At 34.2% G+C, this 7,461-nt stretch overlaps 1 long non-coding RNA gene across 1 annotated transcript; it reads left to right on the forward strand.

Annotated features, from left to right (window-relative positions):
* The first annotated feature begins 1,098 nt into the window (after positions 1-1,098).
* On the forward strand, positions 1,099-2,470 carry LOC138880473 (uncharacterized). The gene is made up of 2 exons (XR_011403164.1): positions 1,099-1,483; positions 2,243-2,470. It is a non-coding gene; the product is annotated as an uncharacterized lncRNA (long non-coding RNA).
* The last annotated feature ends 4,991 nt before the right edge of the window (positions 2,471-7,461 follow it).

The following is a 7,461-nucleotide window of genomic DNA, read 5'->3' on the forward strand; positions in this document are numbered from 1 at the left end:
ATTTACAGATTTCTCTAATAACTCACAGAATATTCCTAGTGCCAGACTGGGGCAGAAAAATTTTGTTCGTTTTTGTTTGTCTTTGATGGCTTTATAGGCTCTGCCGTATAGCACAAGTGACGATTAAAGCTTGCAGTTTCAGTTTCTCATCAGAAGAAAGAAATCCTTCGATCACAAGATAGTCGGAGTTTAGCTTTGATAATGTGTCAGCAGCCCAGCTTCTCAAGATTCATCTTCTCAAATTCTGATCTAGAAAGCAAGCCATCGAGATTGAGTCATAATCTTTTCTTCAAAAGAATTAAGATCCAATCTAAGGTCAACACAAGCGAGCAGGTCAAGAATCGAGATTTGACTCTAGAAGACACGTGGATAGGAATTTTTGTACTCTTAGTTTGCAGACAAATGTAGTGCTCTTCTCTTTTTCTTTTGATGTAAGAAGCAGTAACGGTAAGAGTAACAACAACAACAGCAGCAACAATAGTCTTAACTCCAGTGTCTGGTAGTCCCACCTACCAAATTTTCCCAGAACTACACTGACCTGATTCCTTTATAGCCAAGGATATGTAGGCAACCTCAGAAGCAAGGTTCGGTCACCAGCTTTTTCAAAATGCTTCCACTAGAGTGAATGTGAGCAAAATATTATCCATGGCATTTATTTGTCTTTGCACGAAAACTCTTCATGTTCTCGAGCAAAGAGGGGCAGCTGTAAATGCCTAATTTTTGCCTTATATATAATATATGTATGTGTGTGTGTGTGTGTTTGTTTGTTTTTATTTGTGTATGTATAGGTTGTAAGAGTTGAGTAATAGTTTGATAAATGGGGTAGGGTTTGGGCTAGTGTAATTTAATTAAAATTGTGCTAAAATTGGTCCAAAATTTGAGCCCAAAGAGACCAAACCCGGTCCAAAAGGGGGCTGCCAAGAAGAGCTTAAAACGACGTAGTTTTGTCTTGAAACTACGTCGTTTTGGTTAAGTTACAAGATTCAATCTCATCCACTCATCTTGATTTAATCCAACGGTCCTAGGTTGATCTTTATCCTAGGTATTTAAAGCCTAAAATCCACAAAAATTTGCTCCATTCCCCCATTATTTCCTCTCTCTTCTTTCCCTCTCATCACTCTCTCTTCTCTCTCCCCCAAGCCACTGCCGCCGCCGGCGGACCACCTCCAAACACCTCCAAATTCACACCATGTAATCTCCACAACTTCCTCTTTCCATATCTCCAAACCAAATCCTTCAAAAATCCCTCAAACTCCTTGAATCTTAGATCTAGGAAACTTTCCCGTCACTTTTTTGCCCAAATTATTGAAGCTCCAACCACTACCACCCCACAATATCTACATCAATGGATAGAGCTCCTCAAGACCTAGCTATTGATGCCAATTTCACCCTGAAAATATGGCGACCAAAATCCGGCCAAATTCCGGCGACCTCCCCGAACACCCTCTTTTGGCATACCACCATTTTTTCGGCCACTTGAATTGTAAAATGATCAAATCCTATTCTTTCTGATTTTTTATTTTTATTTTTATTTGTCAGATTTTATTTTGTCTATTATTAATTATTTTAGCATTAGTTTTTGAAGTTTTAATTGTTAAATTTTCTGTTTTTGCACTTGTTAAAGCAGTAAAATAGTTTTGTATTGATAAAAGTGAGGTAGTGAAAATTACTTAAGAGTATATGGTACTTGTTGGGTTGTTTATTGCTGCTGAAGACTCTTTGAGTACAACACTCAAAGGTCAAATTGTTGTTAAGAAAATGTAGATCTTTGGACAGTGTTTGAATAAAAGTTTGTCTTTGAATAGTGAAGAGCAAATTTGTTTGAAATACTTGACAAGATTTGAACCAAAAAGTCGGGCCTTTTGAATTTAAGAGCAGATTTTGTAGAAAAATCTGTCAAAAAGATTGATTTTTTATTTTTTGAAATAGCTGGTTGTTTTGATATATAGGAGGGACTCCATCACACTTCCAGGGGCATTTTTTATAATTGCTTTGTCACAAAAACAAAAAAATTCAGCAGTTGAACACATGAAAAGTAAGCTGAAATGGTGAGCTTTGGGAATGAATCTTAGAGTGCAAACTTTTAAAAAAAGTATAAGTCCTCTTTAGGGTTCGTTTCTGGGTTCCCTCTCTAAGTTTTCGGGTTGTTTTAACACGGATTTGCTGCTGGTTTTGCTGCTGTTTTGCTGCTGGTTTTATGCTGCTTTAGTTGCTGAACTACTGTTTATTCTTTTGCTACCAGGTAATCCTTTAAGACTCGTAATGTACGTATTTTCAGCAATGGGAACAACTTGAACATGCTACACCATTTAAATGTGTTTGATGTGATGAATAGTTTGACAACAAAAGAGCTTGTATGTTATTGTTATGTATCAAGCATGTGATAATGTGAATATAGTCCTTCATAATACTTGAATATTGAGTTGTAAGTTTTTGAATGTGATATGTAAGTCGTTTATGGATTTTTTAAGCATGTTTTCAAGCTATTATATCCGAGTAACAATGCTAAGTATGCCATGAATGACTTTAGGTGTATAACACATAGCATGAGTTCGTTTTAGTTGTTGAAATTTCACTGCCAACATATGCTTCTAGGAATGCTGTGATAATATCTTTGTGAATCTATCCATTTTGCCGGATTTGCAAAAATGGCTACTTTTGTAAAGTGGGCGTTTATACAATTGTGACTATGTGGTTAATGGTCATGAACTCAAACTAAGTAAAGAGCTAAGATTGTATCAACTTTGGGCCTTATTGAAACAAAGATAAAAGTTAGCCCATTTACCTTTAAACAACAAAATTACCTCTTTTCTTCTATATAGCATTGGACCAATTGAAATTCATTTCTTGGCCCATTTTAATAATAAATTCCAGAAGCCCAAAAGCTCCATACAAGCTGGCCCATTTTTGTTTTAACAAGAAGTTGGCTCATTTCTTTTAAAATAGATAAAGTTGGTCCAACATTTATTTGCATAAATTTTTCCAACTATAAAGCTCGAAATAATAATAATAATATCAGATTTTTCTACTATTTTAATTAACTAGTTTCTCTTTAATTAATTTTAACGTTAGGCAAATAGTAGGTGCGCTTTAACTTCACGGACTCACTTGTGTAGCATGACGCTTAACTTTTAATAAGTTAATTCATCAATTTCATGTCATATTCAATAGTTTTAGTTAATTTATAAATCTTTTGTCATAATCACGGATTCGCTTGCGTAGCGTGGTAGTGACATTTAATAAATTTTCTTATAAAAAGAGGGTTAATGTTTCCTCCAACACAATTGCAGCAATTTTTCAAAAGTAAATAACGTGCTAACAATCGTCTGTCATGACTGCGGATTCGCTTGCGTAGCGCCGTTATGACTAAATAATAAATTTCGTCGATCACGCATTCGCTTGCGTAGTGTGGTTATGACATCTTATTATTCAAAAATATTCTTTAATTTTTTCTAATAATCAAGAGATAAAAGAGGATAGGTAAAACATGAAAATAATATAAATCACAGTTTGTCCAAAATTAATTCAAGCCAAGTTTAAGTCAATAAAGCGACCGTGCTAGAACCACGGGACTCGGGGAATGCCTTATACCTTCTCCCCGGTCAACAGAATTCCTTACCCGAACTTTGTTTTCGCGGACCGATTAAAATAGAGTCAAACCTTCCTTTGACTAGGGATCCAAATAAATGGTGACTTGGAACACCGAAAAAATCAATTCTAAGTGGCGACTCTGAACAATAAAATAATCCCTATTCAAATTTTGTCACTTTAATTGGAAAAACTCTTTGATCCATACACATATTATTATTATTTTGAGGGGTAGAAAAGGGGTGTGACTAAGCCTGATCTCGCAATTGCGAGATCAGAGACCTGTGCAAAAATACCAAATGCACAGCTGAGTTTTCCTAAGTCCAAATCACCCCATGGCATATCCAAAACTCACTCGAGCCCTTGGGGCTCCAAACCAAACATGCACGCAAGTCCAAAAATATCATACAGAATTGCTCGTGCGATTAAATCATCAAAATAACATCAACAACTACGAATTTAACCTCAAATTCATGAAATTCTTTAAGAACATTGAAATTTCCATTTTCTCAACTAAAGGTCCGATTTATACCAAATCAACTCCGATTCTCACCAAATTTCACAGATTCGACTAAATTATTATTTTAAACTTGTACCGGGCTCCAGAACAAAAATACGAGCCCGATACCATCAAGATCACACACTATTTTATTTCCAAAAGTCTTCATATTTCCAACAAATAATTTTCTTTAAAAATTCTTCTCTCGGGTTAGGAACCTCGGAATTCGATTCCGGGCATACGCCCAAGTGCCATATTTTATTACGGACCCTACGGGACTGTCGAATCACGGGTCCGGGTCCGTCCACCAAAAATGTTGACCAAGGCCAACTTTAATCAATTTTTAAAGGCTAAATTCAATATTTCTCTTAAATTTCACGTAAAAAGTTTCCGGAAATGCGTCCGGACTGCGCACGCAAATTGAGGTGAGACAAAAAGAGGTTTTTAAGGTCTCGGAACACAAATTTAACTTTTAAAACAAGAGATGACATCTTGAGTGATCACGGTGGAGACTGTGATTATGGTATAAGAAATATAGAGATGTGCACAATGACTTGGTCAAGTATATCTTTGACTCTTCCATGAGTGTTTGGCTTCACCATCTTAACAAATTGACCTGTTTTATATGTTACTCATTCTGGACTTTTTCTGTTAAACGCACAACAAGAAAAGTTGATTATTAAAATAGACCGAGTCTTTTTCTTTTCAACCATTATAAATTTGTAATGATCCTTTATGTATATGTACTTGAACAATATAGGAATGACGTTCTTCTAGAAAAAGACTATAAACCCAATAGAGACAATGTAATTTGGGCGAATTGACGTTGGTTTGTCTGGGTCAGTATTATTTGAGCTTTCCCTAAAAAGAAATAACAATTACTGTCACAAAAAGTATGTCAGAGTATGGAATAAAAGAAAGTAATGGGTTGCTAAATCTCTCTTGGACTGTGCCTTCCCTTTTTCAAAATGACAAGGACTTGCAGGAGTAAGATGAAGGAGTTGGTGACAGAAATTTCCATATTTTTCAGTTTGCTACCTGCCTCCTTTGTTTCTTGTTTATGAACGTACAAATAATTGACAAGAGGGTATAATATGCCTAAAAGCCACTAAAATTGGTGGAAGCCTCTTTATTTCTCACTTTCTTCCCCTTTTGGACTGAGGAGGCAGCATTCAGGATTTATATCTGTGCTCCGTATAAAAAATGATGCGACCCATGTCATCCTTCTCTATTTGCTACATTGTTGACAACATTTTTACTAATATCAAATGTATTTAAATTATCAGCGCAATTTAACCGGCCATAGAAAGTTATAATATTCTATTTTCATAATGCCAATATCTCTTTAAGATTATTAGAAAATTTTCAAAAAAATTATTGAAGAAGCAAGGCCTTGATGTGAAATATCATTGTCCTTAAAGAAATATTGCATTTATAGTATTTTTAGAAAATACAAGCAAGTCCTTCAGGATCCAACAAAAACCTCATTATATACTTCAAATAGGCTTATGCTACTTTAGATGAATCCCTGTATTTCTGGAACTTGAGAAATACATGAACATACATAACTGTTCCAAAATATAAACCTCCAAATAATACAAACTGTTCCAAAATACATGAACATACATAATCTCTATAACAATATCTCTATTTAACAATCATTCACTATAAAAGTCAAGTTTTTTCGGAACCGATGTTTATGTTATATTATAATTTGTACCCTTTATAATAAAACCTCACTATAGCGAACAAAAAATATCAAAACAAACAAGGCTATTATAGAGAGGTTTGACTGTAGTTAGGTTAATAAATCTGTGTTGGAGATTGAAAATGGAACGGTAAGAAGCTCAAAACTAGTCTTACAATTATGATCAGTATCAGAACACTCCTCTTCTCCAAAATTCAGAATGTCAATAGACTGTTCTAATCACGTCCAACTCTAGTCCTAAAAGGAATAAGTGAACGTTACAAATATAATATGGTCTTAAAGTTCGGAATCGAATCACATAGAGAACTAAAGCTTAGCTACAATTGTTCAATATTGCTAAGAAACACAAGTCCAAACAATTTCCTAATTATAAAGATTATAATATTTATTTCTAATTAATTAACTAACAACTATTATAAAGCAGTAAAATTATCAACTAACAAGGATGAAATTTGAGACAAGACTAAGGAGGTCTAGAGTTATGATTTTCCCAATTGTCAAAATCCTTCCCGCTACGTTTTCTATAATTTCGCCTAACAGCTTGTTTGGATGGTTGTTTCCCATTGTATCGTATTGTATTGTTATCCCAAAATAATGTTTGTTTTGATTGTTTCATTAAAATTGATTGTATTGTAGTGTTAAATCCATTGTTCCGGAACAATAAAAAGTCCCCTTTTTTGAAAGAACCTATTTGGTGTGGTGGGATTGTTTCTTATTTTTCTTTCCAATTATGTCCTAACTTATTACTCCACAATTCTATTTTACCCTTTAGCTTCTTTTTTTGTTGCTATTTTAACTCCAAATCTCCAACCTATGACCTACTTTATGTTTTTCAGAACTTCTGCCGCCAACGTTAAAAGTGTTTTGCCGCCTTCTGTTTTATTTTATCTCTCCTAATTTACTTTTAACTCAATTCCAATTAGTTGGGCTCCTTTGTTTTGCTTTCTTCTACCTCGCTCCTTTGTTCTGCTTTCTGAAGGTGTTTTGCCTTCTTCTGTTTTATTTTTTAAAATTATTTTTATGCATAATTTTTAATAAATTTAATATTTAAATAATTGAGGGTATTTTAGTAAACTTATCAGTTACAGTACACTACGATACAGTCAAACCAAACAGCAAAATATTATTTAACAATAACAAATAATACAATCTATCCAAATATTACATTCATAAAACGATACGATACAATACGATACAATACAATACAATACATTATAAAACGATGGGGAACAATGATCCAAACAGAGTGTAAGTATTCTCTATCGAACGTGAGTACTTCGGGTATCGTAATTCTCTTCCGAACAACTACCACAATTTACTAGACATATTCTTCCGAACTATGCTAGCTGGCACTAATTCACTGCTCACTAAAATCGCACCAAGGTTTCGTTAATCCTAATCTCACCTTTAAACCCTCCGTATTGATTTCTCACATACATTAGGAGTGATGTTGTTCAACAACCTAAATATGTACTATTTTCAAAGCAATACATACTAAATAGGCACAGTCAATTCATGGCCATTCAATCAATAGCAATAAACACGTAGTTGAACAAGGAGAGAAATCTAACGGCTCAATTACATAAAAACATAATAAAATTCATCCTACAAAGATTCCATCAAAACCCTAGATAACAAATTAATTATTCATAATAGTATGCAAAAC

Source organism: Nicotiana sylvestris, chromosome 10 (genome assembly GCF_000393655.2).
Source record: "Nicotiana sylvestris chromosome 10, ASM39365v2, whole genome shotgun sequence".
Classification (NCBI taxonomy): domain Eukaryota; kingdom Viridiplantae; phylum Streptophyta; class Magnoliopsida; order Solanales; family Solanaceae; genus Nicotiana; species Nicotiana sylvestris.